Source organism: Gorilla gorilla, chromosome 13 (genome assembly GCF_029281585.2).
Source record: "Gorilla gorilla gorilla isolate KB3781 chromosome 13, NHGRI_mGorGor1-v2.1_pri, whole genome shotgun sequence".
NCBI classification, from domain to species: Eukaryota; Metazoa; Chordata; class Mammalia; order Primates; family Hominidae; genus Gorilla; species Gorilla gorilla.
The window spans coordinates 69,607,771-69,624,768 of NC_073237.2; the positions used below are offsets into that span (position 1 = coordinate 69,607,771).

General features: G+C 35.0%; 1 long non-coding RNA gene across 1 annotated transcript in view; it reads left to right on the top strand.

The window, feature by feature from the left end:
- LOC129524598 (uncharacterized) overlaps positions 1–16,998 on the top strand; it is a 54,621-nt gene that overhangs the window by 24,200 nt on the left and 13,423 nt on the right. Inside the window, exon 2 of the long non-coding RNA XR_008668453.2 lies at positions 15,781–15,913. This is a non-coding gene — a long non-coding RNA (uncharacterized lncRNA). The remainder of the gene's footprint in view (positions 1–15,780; positions 15,914–16,998) is intronic.

Below are 16,998 nucleotides of genomic sequence, written 5' to 3' on the forward strand. Positions count from 1 at the left end.
GGATAAGTTCTTTAGTGGTGATTTCTAAGATTTTGGTGCACCCATCACCCAAGCAATGTACATATTACCCAATATGTGGTCTTTCATCCCTTACGCCCTTCTTCCTTCCCGCTAAGTCCCCAAAGTCCATTATATCACTCTTATGCCTTTGCATCCTCATAGTTTAGCTCCCACTTATAAGTGAGAACATAATGATATTTGGTTTTCCATTCCTGAGTTACTTCACTTAGATTAATGGGCTCCAGCTCCAACCAAGTTGTCATGAAAGACATGATTTCATTCCTTTTAATGGCTGAGTAATATTCCATGGTGTATATATACCTCATTTTCTTTACCTGCTCACTGGTTGATGGGCACTTAGATTTGTTCCATATCTTTGCAATTGCAAATTGCATAGTTAAAAACAGGAGTGTGCATGTGTCTTTTTCATATAATGGCTTCTTTTCCTTTGGGTAGATACCCAGTAGTGGGATTGCTGGATCAGATGGTAGTTCAACTTTTGATTTTTTAAGGAATGTCTATACTGTTTTCCACAGTGGTTGTACTGATTTACATTCCCACCAGCAGATTAGTGGTGTTCCCTTTTCACCACGTTCATGCCGACATGTATTTTTTTTTTTTTTTTTACTTTTTAATTATGGCCATTCTTGCAGCAGTAAGGTGGTATCTCATTGTGGTTTTAATTTACATTTCCCTGATAATTAGTGATGTTGAGCATCTCTTCATCTTTGTTAGCTGTTTGTATATCTTCCTTTGAGAACTGTCTATTCATGCCCTTTGCCCGCTTTTGATGAGATTGTTTGTTTTTCCTTGCTGATTTGTTTGAGTTCCTTGTAGATTCTGGATATCAGTCCTTTCTTGGATGCATAGTTTGTGAATATATTCTCTCATGCTGTGGATTGTCTGTTTAATCTGCTGATTATTATTATTTGCTGGTCAGAAGCTTTGTAGTTTAATTAGGTCCCATGTATTTATTTTTGGTGGTGTTGCATTTGCTTTTGGGATCCTAGTCATGAATTATTTGCCTAAGTCTATGTCTAGAAGAATTTTTCCAAAGCTATCATCTAGAATTTTTACGGTTTCAGTTCTTATATTTAAGTCCTTGATCCATCTTGAGTTGATTTTTTATAAGCTGAGAGATGAGGATCCAGTTCCATTCTTCTACATGTGGCTTGTTAGTTTTCCCAGCACCACTTATTGAATAGGGAGTCCTTTCCCCAATTTATGTTTTTGTATGCTTCATTGAAGATCAGTTGGCTTGAAGTATTTGGCTTTATTTTTGGGGTTCTCTATTCTGTTCCTTTGGTCTACATGCCTATTTTTATACCAATACCATGCTGTTTTGGTGACTATAGCCTTGCAGTATAATTTGAAGTCAGGTAACATGATGCCTCCAAATTTGTTTCTTTTGCTTAGTATTGCTATGGTTATGTGAGCTCTTTTTTGGTTCCGTATGAATTTTAGGATGGTTTTTTTCTAGTCCTATGAAGAATGATGGTGGCATTTTGGTGGGAATTGCATTGAATCTGTAGATTGCTTTTGGCAGTATGGTTATTTTCACAATATTGTTTCTACCCATCCATGACATGGGATGTGTTTCCATTTGTTTGTGTCATCTATGATTTTTTCCAGAAGTGTTTTGTAGTTTTACTTATAGATTTCTTTCACCACTTGGTTAAGTATATTCCTAAAAAATTTATTTTATTTATTTATTTTTGCAGCTGCTGTAAAGGCATCAAATTCTTCATTTGATTTTCAGCTTGGTCATTGTTGTTGTATAGCAGTGCTACTGATTTGTGTACATTGATTTTATATCCTGAGTCTTTACAGAATTCACATATCAGATGTAGGAGCATTTTGGATGAATCCTTAGGGCTTTCTTGGTATACAATCACATCATTGGCTAACAGTGACAGTTTGACTTCCTCTATTTCAATTGGGATGCTATTTATTTCTTTCTCTTGTCTGATTGCTCTGGCCAGAACTTCCAGTACTATGTGGAATTGAAGTGGTAAAAGTGGGCATCCTTGTCTTGTTCCAGTTCTCAGGGGGAATGCTTTTAGCTTTCCACCATTCACTATGATGTTGGCTGTGGGTTTGTCATATATCACTTTTATTAATTTGAGGTAAGACCTTTCTATACCTATTTTGTTGAGGGTTTTATCATAAAGGGATTCTGGATTTTATCAAATGCTTTTTCTGCACCTATTGAGATGGTCATATGGTTTTTGTTTTAAATTCTGTTTATATGATGTATCACATGTATTGACTTGTGTATGTTAAACCATCCCTGCATTCCTGGTATGAAACACACTTGATTATAATGTATTATATTTTTGACATGCTGTTGGATTCCATTAGCTAGCATTTTGTTGTGGATTTTTGCATCTATGTTCATTAGAGATATTGGTCTGCATTTTTCTTTTTTGTTATGTCCTTTCCTGGTTTTGGTATTAGAGTGATACTGGCTTCATAGAGTGATTTAGGGAGGATTCCTTTTTTTTAATCTATGTTTTGGAATAGTTTCAGTCGGATTGGTACCAATTCTTCTTTGAATGTCTGATAGCATTCAGCTGTGAATCCATCTGGTCCTGGACTTTCTTTGTTGTTGGCAATTTTTAAAATTATGGATTCAAATTTCATTGCTTATTATTGGTCTGTTGGTTTCTATTTTTCCTGATTTAATCTAGGAGGGTTGTATACTATCAGAAATTTATCCATACCCTCCAGATTTCCTGGTTTGTGCATGTAAAGATGTTCATAGTAGCCGTGAGTGATGTTTTCTATTTACATGGTATCAGTTGTAATATCTCTGGTTTTATTTCTAATTGTGCTTAATTGGATCTTCTCTCTTCTTTTCTCAGTTAATGTTGCAATGGTCTATCAATTTTATTTATCTTTTCAAAGAACCAGCTTTTAGTTTCAGTTATCTTTTGTAATTTTTTTGTTTTAATTTTATTTAGTTCTGTTTTGTTCTTTGTTATTTATATTCTTCTGCTGGGTTTCAGTTTAGTTTGTTCTTGTTTCTCTAGTTTATTGAGGTGTGACATTAGGTTGTCTATTAGTGCTCTTTCAGACTTTTTGATGTAGCCATCTAATGCTATGAACTTTCCTCTTAGCACTGCTTTTGCTGTATTCCGGAGGTTTTGATAAGTTGTGTCACTATGGTCATTCATTACAATTTTTTTAACTTCTATCTTGATTTCATTGTTAACCCAAAAATCAAGAGCAGATTATTTAATTTCCATGTATTTGTATTATTTTGAGCATTCCTTTTGAAGTTGATTTCTAGCTTTATTTCACTATGGCTTGAGAAGATACTTGATTTAATTTTGATTTTCTTAAATTTATTGAGACTTGTTTTGTCATATGTCCTATTTTGGAGAATGTTTCATGTGCTGATGAGAAGAATGTATATTGCACAGTTGTTGGGAATAATGTTCAGTGTATATATGCTAATTCCATTTATCCTACAGAATAGTTTATATCCATTTTTTTCATTGACTTTCTATCCTGATGACCTCTCTAGTGCTTTCAGTGGAGCATTGAAGTTCCCCACTATCATTGTGTTACTGTCTGTCTCATTCCTTAGGTCTAGTAATAATGTTTTTATAAACCTAGGTACTCCAGTGTTAGGTGTGTATAAATTTAGGATTGTGATATGTTCCTGTAGGATGAATCCTCTTATCATTATATAATGTTTGTCTTTGTCTTTTTTTTTTTGCTGTTGTTGCTTTAAAGCCTGTTTTGTCTGATATAAGATTAGCTACTCCTGCTTGTTTTTAGTTTCCATTTGTGTGAAATATCCTTTTCCACATAAGGACTCACATAAATTTAGGTTAACGTTTTTCACATAAACTTTACCCTAAGTTTACATGAGTCCATATGTGTTAAGTGAGTCTCTTGAAGACAGCAGATATTTGGTTGGTGGTTTTTTTATTCATTCTTCCATTCTGTATCTTTAAGTGGAGTATTTAGGCCATTTACATTCAATGTTAATATTGAGATGTGAGGTACTGTCCTATTCATCATGTCAGTTGTTGCCTAGATACTTTGTTTTTTAAATTGTGTTACTGTTTTAAAGACTGTGAGATTTATGGTTTAAGGAGGTTCTGTTTTGATGTATTTCAAGCTCTTTTGTTTCAAGATTTAGAACTCCTTTTAGCATTTCTCATTCTGCTGGTATGGTAGTGACAAATTCCCTCATGATTCATTTGTCTGAAAGACTTTATCTCTCCATAACTTGTGAAGCTTAGTTTTGCTGGATATAAAATTTTTGACTAAAATTATTTTATTTAAGGATGCTAAAGATAGGACCCCAATCCCTTTGGCTTGTAAGGTTTCTGCTGAGAAATCTGCTGTTAATCTGATAGGATTTCCTTTACAGGTTACCTGATGCTTCTCTCTCACAGCACTTAAGATTCTTTCCTTCGTCTTGACTTTAGATAATAACTTGATGAATATGTGTCTTCGTGATGATCTTTTTGCAATTAATTTCCCAGGTTTTCTTTGAGTTTCTTGTATTTGGATGTATAGCTATCTAGCAAGGCCAGGGAAATTTTCCTTGATTATTCTCTCAAATAAATTTTCCAAACTACTTTTAGACTTCTCTTCTCCCTGTGGAACACCAATTATTCTTATGTTTGGCCATTTTACATAATACATATTTCTTGGAGACTTTGTCCATTATTGAAAATTCTTTTTGGTCTATGTCTGATTAGGTTAATTTAGAAGTCTGGTCTTTGGGCTCTGAAGTTCTGTCTTCTACTTATTCTAGTCTATTGAAACTTTTCACTGCATTTCATATTTCCCTGAATGTGTCTTTCATATCCAGATGTTCTCATACTTTTTTTCCTTTATGATGTCTATTCTCTGGAAAATTTTTATTCATATCCTGAATTTTTTTTAATGGCTTTCACCTTTCTCTGGTATCTCCTTCAGTAGATTAATAATCAACATTCTGAGTTCTTTATCTGGCATTTCAGAGACTTCTTCTTAGTTTGAATCCATACTGGAGAGCTATCTTTTGTGGATGTTACAGAAGGCTGTTTTGTACTAGAATTGCTTTTCTGGTTCCTTCTCATTTGAGTAGACTATTTTTTCAAATTGTTTTAAAATTTATTTTTGATTGGACTGTATTTTTTTCCTCTTAAGAATTTAAATTTAATGTTTATAGTTTATTTTAGCCTAATTTGATTCTTGGTGCCTTTAGGGGTGAACACTCTGTATGAGTTCCTTATATATAAATTTTTTGTATGCTGGCTTTCCCAGATGCTGGCTGTAGTAGTTATGTAATTGATGGGTAGGCTAGTTCACTGTCTCCTATGGGGTTAGATTGGCAGGGATCTCTTGGAGCTTATTTCATTCTCTTGTGGTGTATACTTTATTTATTTTTCTCAGTATTTTATTTACTGAGTTGAGGATTCAGGTTTCAAGCCAACAGGGGAGGTATCCCTGGATAAGCACCATTTATAGCTAAGGCAGGTGGATAGATGGGCAGAGGCCCCAGCCTTGATGAAGGTGGTTGGGGGAGCTCTCAATTAGATATGCTGAGGTTTTATCAGGGTAAAAAGTGGGAGCTATCTCAGCTCCTCTTCCAGGCCAGCAGGAAAGCTATCCACCTCACAGCCTCACACCTGTCACACCCTTCCAGCTATTCAGATCAGACAGATTCATTTCATCTGTAGGAATGTTGATGTTCCAAGTAGGGAGGAATTGTGACTCTGCCTGTCATGCAGGCCTAGATCGGGGGAATGCTTCTCCCGTGGGGCCGCAATCACCCTGAATTGTTCCAAGAGGGCTGTCTATAGGTTCCTCTGCACTGCATTCCCTTGGGAGAAACCCCAACTGTGTCTGCAGTGGTGTATCAGGGGAACAAGGACCCTTCTCCAAGGCCTTTCACAACCACAGAGGCTGCCTGCCTGTTGGGGTAGAGGTGCAGACTTTCCCTATTGCGCCCAGCACCGCAATTGTGTCTCTTCCCAACAGCAGAGAGATCTGGGACTTAAGACCTGCCATTCAGATTTTTTTTTCCCCGCAGAGCGTTCCCTTGATGTGGTGCTCCCCCACTTCCCTAGGAATGGGACTTCCCAAGAAGTCCTGTACTGCAGTGGTTATTATTGCTCATTCTGGGTCTAGCCCCACAGTGGGGCTATGAGGGTCTGGGCTGGTGCTGGGGAATGTCGGCAAAGAATCCAGTGATGTGACCTGTCTTCAAGTCTCCCAGCAGTGGATACCAGCACCTGCTCTGGTGGAAGTGGTAGGGGAGTGAGGTATACTCTGTGAGATTCCTTGGTTGTAGATAGGCTTAGTGTGCTGGGTTTCTCAAGTGTTGGTTATACTAGTAGTGAACTTGTCATGTGGACAGACTCAGGACTTCTGTTTAGCTAGGGTGTGGCAGGCAGTGGTGTTAGCTGAGATGACCAGCCATTTTCTTCTTCTTGGGAACAGTATTATTCTGCCAAGAGGAATTGTAATACTCTGAGTTGGTTGGCCTCCAGCCAGGATGTGGCACTTGCAAGACAGCCCCAGCTGCCATACTAGCAGTGGGATTTGAGCTTGCCCTAAGTTGTCCAGGGAAAGTATTCTGGTTCCTCACATGAATGGGCAGGGCCATAAAGTTCTCAAAAGTTTATGTCTTTTGTGTTAAGCTACCTGTGTGGGTGAAGAAATGCCACCAGGTAGGGGCAGGGTTAGGAGGATCTGAGCTCAGTCTCTCCTTGGGTGGGGCTGGCTCTGGCCACTGTGGGGAACCCAGTAGAGGTAGCCACTGGAGTAATGTTCCAGAGGGGAGTATGACTGTCTCTGTTGTGTAGATGAGTTCCCAAAAGGAATGGGGAGGAGTGGGCAGCAGTAAGCCTCACCCAACTCCCATGCAGTTGGCAAGGCCAGTCTTGTTCCTGCATTTTCCCACTAACAGCACTGTGTTTAGATTCAGGCAGCCTGTGCACAGAACTCAGACCTGTCCCAGGCCATAAGCATCACCACAGAGATAGCAAGCCTGGCTTTCAGGCTATGACCCTCCCAGTCCGCCTGCAAGGCCAGGCACCCAGTTTCTGCCCTCTTGTCTGTGGCACACTTCCCACTCACCCCAGTGTTCTGTCCAAGGGAATTTGTTCCCACTTGAAATTATATCACAGCATTTAATTGGGAGCTCCTTTAACCTTGCGACTCCTCCCTGAGTCTGTTGGCTGACTTGCCCCAAGGACCTCTGTGAGATACAGTTGGGAAGGGCTTCTCATAGTTCATGAGAGAGACTGGGAATGTCTGTGAGGCACATCCCACTGCTGCTTCTACTTCTACATTTCACAGCACTCCCTATGTTCATTCCAGCTCTGGGTAGGGATAAGGCCTTCTCCCGTGGTCTGGATTTTCCTATTTCCCGGTGGGGTTGTGTGTTTGGAGGCCAGCCCTCCCACCTCACGCTCTGGAAAATTACAGTTTTTCACCTACCACACAGAGTAGGCTGTGGCCTGCTGCTTCTTACAAAGGATCTGTGGATTTTTAAGGTTTTCTTAGTAAGTTCCTGTGGTGGTTCTTGAAAAAAAATCACAATGTGATTCTCTACTCACTATTTTGTCCTTCCAAGTAGGAGAGACATGCTAACACTGTCTCCTATGCACCATCTTGAAAAACAAATAAAACAAAACATCTTAACTCTGCAAAGGGCACCTCACAAGAATCCAGGTCTCTGTGGATTATGAATTGTAATCTTTGTCCTCATTTTTTATTGGGATAATCAAGAATCATAAAAGTTAGATGACTACTCCAAAGATGTACAAGAAGTGTTAGTGACTGAGAAGAGGGAAGAATACAGGTTTTCCATATTCTGGTATATTAATTTGTTATTTTTAAAAAATCAGATTATCATTAGTCCCAGTTATCTTGCCCTAGTATTTCTATTTAAGACTAAAGGAAGGGAGGAATAACTCTGGCTATTTCCACATTATTTTAAGCCTATCAGCAAATAGTACATACTACATATTTAATTTTGAGACTGAATTGTTGAACACCAGATGGTTAGTATGATGTTATAATATGTATCTAAATATTATATTTTCAAATACTGAACATTTGACAAACCAAGAAAAGACATCATTTCTGTATGCCATGTATGCTAGATGAAACAACTGGATCCCCATCTATATCAAAATGTCTTTCTAGGGATAAAAATGATCTTAACTAAATATTGTAATCATAATTTCATGTGTCTGTAAAGCATATAAAAGGTTTTTTATACGATGCTTTAAAAATTCAATTTTAAGTTTTCTGTTAGGCATCTTTACAGCCATTTGGTCCTTATAAACATCCCTTTGAATAGGTGGGACAGGTATTACCATCACTCCCACTTGAATGGTGAAAAGAAAAATAGAGGACAATTTAACTTAAATCACTTCCCAAAAGTTGCATTGGAAGTGATAGATTTGGAACTCCTTCCAGGTCTTAACTCACTCAAATTATGTTAACGATCCACCATATTCTTACACTAAGACCCTTGTTATACTATGGCCTGCTCATAAGTCAGCTATTCATGATTAAGCCTCACTACCTGTGGCAGTAAAATAGAGGGAAATAAACTTTCCCTCAAAAACATTGATGCTGAAACTTAGTAACAGTGAGTTTACCAAAATACTGTCACTGTGTAGTATTTGAGCCACCTGAACTCAAGCACATATAATTCTCAAGTAATTGTAATCATTTATATTCAGGCTGCATTAATTAAAAACAAAAATAAAAAAGAATAAATAAGCAAAACAAGTAAATGCATAAATATATAAAAAATAGTGATGCAGTGCACTCAACATTAAGAAAGAATTGGTAAATACTACAATTCATTCACAATCTTGGTGAAGAAAATGGTGGGTTTAAATGGTGTGGAAAATGTCTAGAGAGTTTTGATCTATATGATGTTACTTAAAATAGCATAGCTATTTGGTATAATTTTAGGACAGTTGTGTTTCTAGTATGTTAGCTTCTGACATTTTATAAAGGTTAAAATGCCAATTTTGCTTTTAACTAATAATTTTGAAATTTCACTCACATGTGGTGTCACTCCAAAATACCAAGTAGTTTTTCTAATTATTTTCAACTTAGCTTTAGTTTCTTGGAAGTTAAGAAATACTGTGGAGGCTACAATAATATTTATTTCAAAAATAAATTATTACTCTATCTTCCAAGTGATTTATATACTGGCTCAGATTTTTTCACCACAATATCAATAAAAATGTAGTGGTTTGTGTTTTTGAGAAGCTTTGAAAATATTTTATTCTAAATTGAAGGAGCAATTACTGCTATATTGACGCTCAGTGTCCTTGAATTTACTCTTCTTCCAAATGTAAACTGAATATCTGAATCTGTAACAGTTCTCCTTCTACTTGTTTGCTTTAGAAACACAAAGAACACATGGTGTATCACCTTAAAAATGCCATTAATTGAGTGAAGCTAGTATTTTCCTTCACAAAACTTGGTTTTTTACAAACTTGAACACTTCCCAGACTCTGGCAATCCATTATTTACATGCTTTGCCAGTTCTGTCTAGAATAGCAGAGGTGGCCACCTCAGTGAGAAGCTGTCACTGTGACTATCTTATAGTGATGTGTCTCTCTTATTCTCAGTTTTCCAAACTACATTGCCATGAACTCAGTTGTGTTCCTCCAAAATTCGTATGTTGAAACCCTAAATCCCAATGTAACTGTCTTTGGAAATAGAGCCTTTAAAGAGGTAATTAATCTTAAATAAGGTAATAAGGACACATACGACTCTAATCACACAAGACTAGTGTTGTTTTAGGAAGAGGAAAAGACACTGGAGAACAAACGAACTCTCTTCAATCACACAGGACAGGACCTGTGAGGACACAGTGAGGAGATGACCACTGGCAAACCAGGAAGAGAGACCTCCTGAGAAACCAACCCTGAGGGCACTTTAATCTTGGACTTACAGCCTCCAGAACTATGAGAAAATAAACTTCTGTTTGTTTAAGCCACCCACTCTGTGGTATTTAGTTATGGCACTTTAAGCAGACGAATCCACATGTCTATCCAACTTTTCATACCTTTCGTGACATAGACTAAGCCTTTGTTTTTCTCTTTATGCCATCCTTCTCAGAAGTGCTACTTCTTGCTGCTTGGCAGCGTCTTTAGCATTTTACCTCCCACAGAAAGATGTCATCCAAATTTAAAAAATTAGAAATGACTCTAAGTTCAAGAAACATTGTTAGAAAATAAAGAATACAATAACTATTCATTAAATAATAGATTTATGCAGTCCATATCAAATCTGTCTTTTTTTTTTAAGAAAGAGAAAAAGCCATCCTAAAATGTATATGAAATCTCAAGGAACCCTGAACAGCCAAAACAATATTTAAAAAGGAGAACAAAGTTAGAGGTCTCACATTTCCTTATTTCAAAACTTATAAAGTTGAAGTAATCAAAACAGTGTGTTACTAGAATAAAGAAGAAATATAGTCAGTGAAGTGGAATAGAGAGTTCAGAAATACACCCTTACATATATGGTCGAAATATTTTCAACAAGGATGCCAAGGTTATTCAATGGGGAAAGGGCAGTCTTTTTAACAAACGATGCTGGGAAAACTGAATATCCACATGCAAAAGAATAAAGTTGGATCCATATCTTATACCACATACGAAAATTAACTCAAAATAGATCAAAGATCTAAATATAAGAATTAAAACTATAAAAGTCTTAGAAGAAAACATAGGTGAAAAGCTTTATAACCTTATATTTGGCAATATATTTTTGGATATGATACCAAAAACACTGGCAACAAAAGTTAAAATAGATAAATTGAACCGTATAACTTTTTTAAAAAATTGTGCATCAAAGGACACAATCAACAGAGTAAAAAGGCAGAATGAGAAAAAAAATTTCATATCATATGTATGATAAGGGGTGAATATCTAGAGAGAACTTCTACAATTCAACAACAACAACAACAAACAACCCAGTTTAAAAAAATGGGCAAAACACTTAAATAGACTTTTCTGCAAAGTTACACAAATGGCCAACAGATAGGTAAAGAGATACTCAGCATCATCAATTATTAGAGGAATGAAAATCCAAACCACAGGCAGAAACAGCATCACACCTTTAGGATGGCTACTATAAAAAAGGAAGTAAAAAATATTGACGATGTGGGGAAATTAGAACCTTTGTGTACTATTGGTGGTAATGAAAATTCAGCTGTTATAAAAAAACAGTGTGTTCGTCTAAAAAATAAAAATATAATTACCAAATAATCCAGCAATTTCACTTCTGGGTATATACCTATTATGGGCTGATGTGTCTCCACAAAATTCGTATGTTGAAGTGTTAGCCCTAATACCTCAGAATATGATTGTATTTGGAGATAGGGACTTTAAAGAGGTAATTAAGTTACAATGAGGTCATTAGGTTGAGCCCTAATCCAATATGACTGGTGTCCTTTTAACAAGATGAAATTAGGACAAAGATCTACATAGAGGGAAGACTATGTGAAGACACAGGGAGAAGATAGCTATCTATAAGCCAAGTAAAGAGGCCTCAGAAGACACCAATTCTGCCATTACCTTAATCTTGGACTTCTAGCCTCCAGAATTGTGAGAAAATAAATTTATGTTGGTTAACTCACCCAGTTTGGGGTCTTTGTCATAAAAGCCCTAGAAGACTAATACAATACCCCAAAGGATTGAAAACAGGCTTTGTAATAAATACGTGTACACCAATGTTCACAGCAGCATTATTCATAATAACCTCACAATAAATATCAACAAAGTGTCCATCAACAAATGATTGGATAAACAAAATATGGTATATACATGCAATGGAATATTATTCAGCCTTAAAAAGGAAGGAGATTCTACCACATGCTACAAAAATGGATTAACCTTGAGGACATTATGCTAAGCTAAGTAAACCCATCACAAAAAGACAAATACTATATCATTCCACATATATAAGGTACCTAGAGTAGTCACATTCATAGAGACAGAGAGTAGAATTGTGGTTGCCAGGGACTGAGGGGAGGGAGAAATGGGGAGTTGTTATTTGATGGGTATATAAAACAATATGAATATACTTATCACTACTGAAAAGGTACACTTAAAATTGGTTAAGATGGCAAAATGTGTGTTGTGTGTATTTTTCCACAATTGAAAAAATATGTTTAAAATACAGTTAGAAGGAATACGTTCATTTAAGATTGGTGGAAAAGTCATTGCAATTTTCACCATAAAAGTAATGGCAAAATCCACAATTATTTTTGTACCAACCTACTAGTATTTGATAGTAAAATGGAGAAATTATAGTTAACAATGATTTATTATATATGTCAAAATATAGCTGGAAAAGAAGAATTGCAATGTTCCCAACACAAAGAAAAATGTTTGAGATGATAGATATCCCAGTTGTCCTGACTTGATCATTACACATTGTAAACATGTATAAACGTAACACGTGTACTTTCAAAATATACACAACCATGGTATAACAATAAAAAATAGCAAAAATCAAAATCCAGATAAATGAAAAACAAGTTTATGCAATGTGATGGTCCTGTAGCTGTTAGTGGCTGCATGCTTTTAACATCAATATGAGTATTGATTTGGCCGTACTATTAATTATCAAAATTGGAGTTACCAGTTAGCTAAAGGATATCCAGCTAAATTTGAATTTCAGATAAACAATCAGTAATTGTTAGTATCAGTGTGTGTCAAATGTTATATGGCACATAACTATACTAAGATAAAATTTGTTGTTTATCCAAAATTTATGTTTGACTGAGTATCCTGTGTTTTTATTTGCTAAATGTGGCAAACTTAACACAAAGAAATGTGTATTTTATATTTATAGATTATATTTTTCATGATACTTTACCAGAGGAAAGCTCATGTTATTCGATGTAAAAAAGATATAGTATCTTATATTTGAGTATTTGCAATTATAAATGGAAGGATATCTGGAATGTCAAATTTCCCAGTGCCAGCCACATTTGAATGCCATAGGTGACCCTGGTAAAAAAGTACCTTCCACAAATATCTCTTTCCAGTTTTAACTCTAGTATCTTATTTACTGTCCTTTGGTACTTCAAATATTTCTATATTTAAACCTCTCCTACCTCTTTTTCAAATGTGATTTTTTGGTGGGGGTAATATCTTAAAAGCATTTCTTCGGATGTAAGATAATTGTTTACACACACATACAGACATTCACAAACACACACACGCCTTTATTTCTGGGATAAAATCTATTAAATATTGAGTCAAATTTTTAAAAAGTGTGTTTTAATTGACAACTAATCATTGTCACCTTAAGTTAGTCAATCAAACAAAATAGTCAAATACCAAAAAGGTGACAGTGGAAAGCACATGTAACTTATAATCAGAAAGTCTTTGCTATTTTACTGGCCTGGTGATCATGGACAAGTCATATAGCCTCTTTAATAACACTGGCATCATAATAATAATACCTACTATTCAGGATTATTGTGAAAATTGAAAATGGATGTAAAAATTATATATCAACTTGTTTCATATATAAAAATATGTAGAAAGCTATTAGTTTATGAGGGCTTTCGGAGGTGTAAATGAGAATGGGATTAATTAGAGTCTGAAGTGCTGCCCTTGTGGGGAGGGAAGAAATTGAGTTAGAGTACTCAGGAAGTGAAAAAGAGAAACAGACAAAAAAATAGAAAAGAGGCAGGCACAGTGGCTCATGCCGGTAATCCCAGCACTTTGGGAGGCTGAGGCAGCAGGATTGCTTGAGCCCTGGAGTTTGAGGTTACAGTCAGCTATAATCACACCACCACACTCCAGACCGGGTGACAGAGTGACACTGTTTCAAAAAAAAAAAAAAAAGTTGAAAACTATTAAAGTAACAAGACAAATCACACACTTTCTATGTATTTCTGGGTCTTTCTCACTTCGGATATGAGAAATTAACAGAGAAACAGAATCAGCTGTTTGGAGTAGAGAAATTAGAAAAGAGAAGGCAGCAGTTAGAGTATAGGAGAGATTCCGGATTATTTCCATTATCTCATTATACAGATTAACATTAATATACAGAATATACTCTGGAACAGAGAAGAAGAAAATACCATATATTGAACAACTGAGAGCAAATTATTTCATTAAAATTTTCACATCCACACACTCAATACTTAAGAAGATATGGCAATTGTTATCTCTTTACTTATGAATCCCATCTTCATGCTAACAATTTGCATTAGTACCTCAGGAGATGGGCAATTTTAAATGAAAAGATAATTTTTTTTAAGTTTTAAAATTTTCCAACAATGTGTTTTGGGATGCTATATTATATTGAACACTTCATCAAAATAATGAAGTTAATACAATAACTTATAGTAGATGTATTCAATGAGAAAAGGGTGACATTTTAATAAGCAGTGTATCTACCTGGAAGCAATTAAAAATGGATACCCATCTTACACTATTTATAAAAGTTAATATCAGTTGAGTTAAATAATTGATTATTTTCTTGCAACAATGCCAAAAAGTCTAGGTAGCTGGTGTGTAATACTAGAAACCTCCAGTATTTAAAAACTCAGAGGTAGCTAAATAAAATTTAAACCATTTTTAGAGCAAAAAATGAGCAAAATTAATAAACACATGGTGTATCTGGAAAAAACGACAATGAAAATAGCAGGCAATGAGTTTGTTTTACTAATACACAAAAAGTTCTTATAAACTGACAAGGAAAATGACAAAATATGCAGTATAAAAATGGAAAAAAGCTATACATACTCAATGTACAAAAAGCCAATTTAAATACCTAACACTTAGAAAAGGAAAATTCACTAGTTACTAGGAAAATGGAAATGTATATAACAATGATTTAATCTGAAAAACTATATAATGTTCTAAAACCTAATGCTAGTATGGTTGTGAAGTAAAAGGATACTCTCTTAGATGGCTGGTTGAACTGTAAAGCAATTTAACCTTGTTTAGCCTCTGTTCCAGAGGGCTCAGTGAATTAATCTTTAAAATGAGAATCTGGTGGTATCTTTCCTAGAAAGCAAAATTTTTTTAAAAAAGCAATTCCTTTTTGTAGAAAGCTATTCTATAGAAGCAAATGTGCCAATTTGTAAGAGTCTGTATATAAAGGTACCTATTTCATAATTGTTTAGATTAATAAAAAATAACAAAACAATTCTATATATGTATGATTGCATATGTGCATACATAGTGTGTGTACATATATGCACATCACATACATATATGTATATGTAAAGAGAGAAAGCTTATAAAATATTATTTAAAATATGGAGAAAAATACATATGGACAAAGCTAAGTTGTTAATATTGGGATATTTGAGGGCATGGGGATCGGGACAGGCTACCGTAATCAGGAAGAAGAAAGGCAATAAATCAGTATTTAGAAAATTCCTATGCATGATGTACAAACTAACTAAAAATTGAATTAGTGAAACTACATTATAAATTTTTTTAATGTACTTACATGTAGAGGCAATAAGCTTTTTTAAAAAAAAGCTCATTGAAAATAAATGTAACAATACTGAATAAAATAAATAAAATAAAGTTTTGGAGACTAAGTTGGTCATACCTCTAATATAGTCTTTACATTATTTAAAATACGACAAAAGCCAGGAGACTGTTTCAGGCCAAGTATTAGCTAATTGATAGGAAATGATCTAGAAATCTGTTTATTTAAGCTAGGCTCTTACAAGTCTTAAAGGCAAATTAGAAATATTGAGTAAAATTGCTTTCAAAGTTAAACTGTCTTTATTATTTTTTTTCTTGGTAGTTTTCTTGACTTCACTTAATCTGCTGGAAGCTGATCCTTTTCATGTCCATGTTTAAGGAAGTGTTGAAGGTCACGTCACTCAAAGCCAACATCAGCAGGCATCCTACCAAGATAATCTCTGAAGAGGTCAGAGGTGAGAATGACACAGAGAAGAGGCAAATTTTACCAGTCCAGTTCAAGGAATTTCTCACTCTTTCTTATAAGGGAACTCTTTTCAATAGAAAAGGAAAGGTTGCCAGTAAAAAGACAATGGAATTACTTCTATTTTATGTAGATTTATTTTTTCATGAGAAAAAGGAATAAAACATTTATTTTCTCAGTGTTTTAAGGAAGGATATAATGTTGTGTTGAAGGTAGGCTATTTATTTTGGGTTTACTAGTGCTGTGGACTAAGTTGTATCCACTCTCCAAACTTCACATGCTCAAACCCTAACCCCTAATGTGATCATACTTGGAAATAGGTCCTTAAGGATGTAATAAAGGCTAAATGCATTTATAAGGGTTGGACTCTAATCCAATAGGGCTGGTACCCTTAAAGAAGAGGAAGATATACAAGAGCTTTCTTTAGGCAGTGTGAGGACACAGTAAGAAAGTGATCCATCTGCAATCAAGGAAGAGAGTCCTCCCCAGAAACCAAACCCTACTAGAATTTTTATCTTGAACTTACTGGCCTTCAGAACTGTGAGAAGATAAATCTCTGATGTTTAAGCCACCTAGTCTATGTTATTTTAGTATGGCAGCCTAGAACCTACTAAGACAACTTGTAAAACAATATGTCAATGTGCTTTCTATTTCATTTGTATTGGCCTCTATTCTTTTGATATCTAACAAGGGTTATGAATGCTCATTTGAGTTAGCAGTTCCATCATTACCATTATTTCTAGTTTAATAAGTGTGTTTAATTTCAAATACATTCTGTTCGAAATCTCCTATGATTTTATATTGCAATTTACTTTTTATTTGTATTGAGTATTAGGAAAATAAGAATTTGGCATTTTCTACTGTTTCTACTTAAAAATCACATTCATACCATTTATGTAATGTGGAACTTGAAATGAAATAATGGTGTTTAAATCTTTGTTGATGCAAAATTCATCCTTCATATATGTTTGAAGGTGGATAATTAAAGGTTAATTTCTGGGATTCAGTATTTTAATCTTAGATGAATAAGGAGCTTTTTGAACATCAATTCCAAAATTTTAATTTTACAAACAGAAA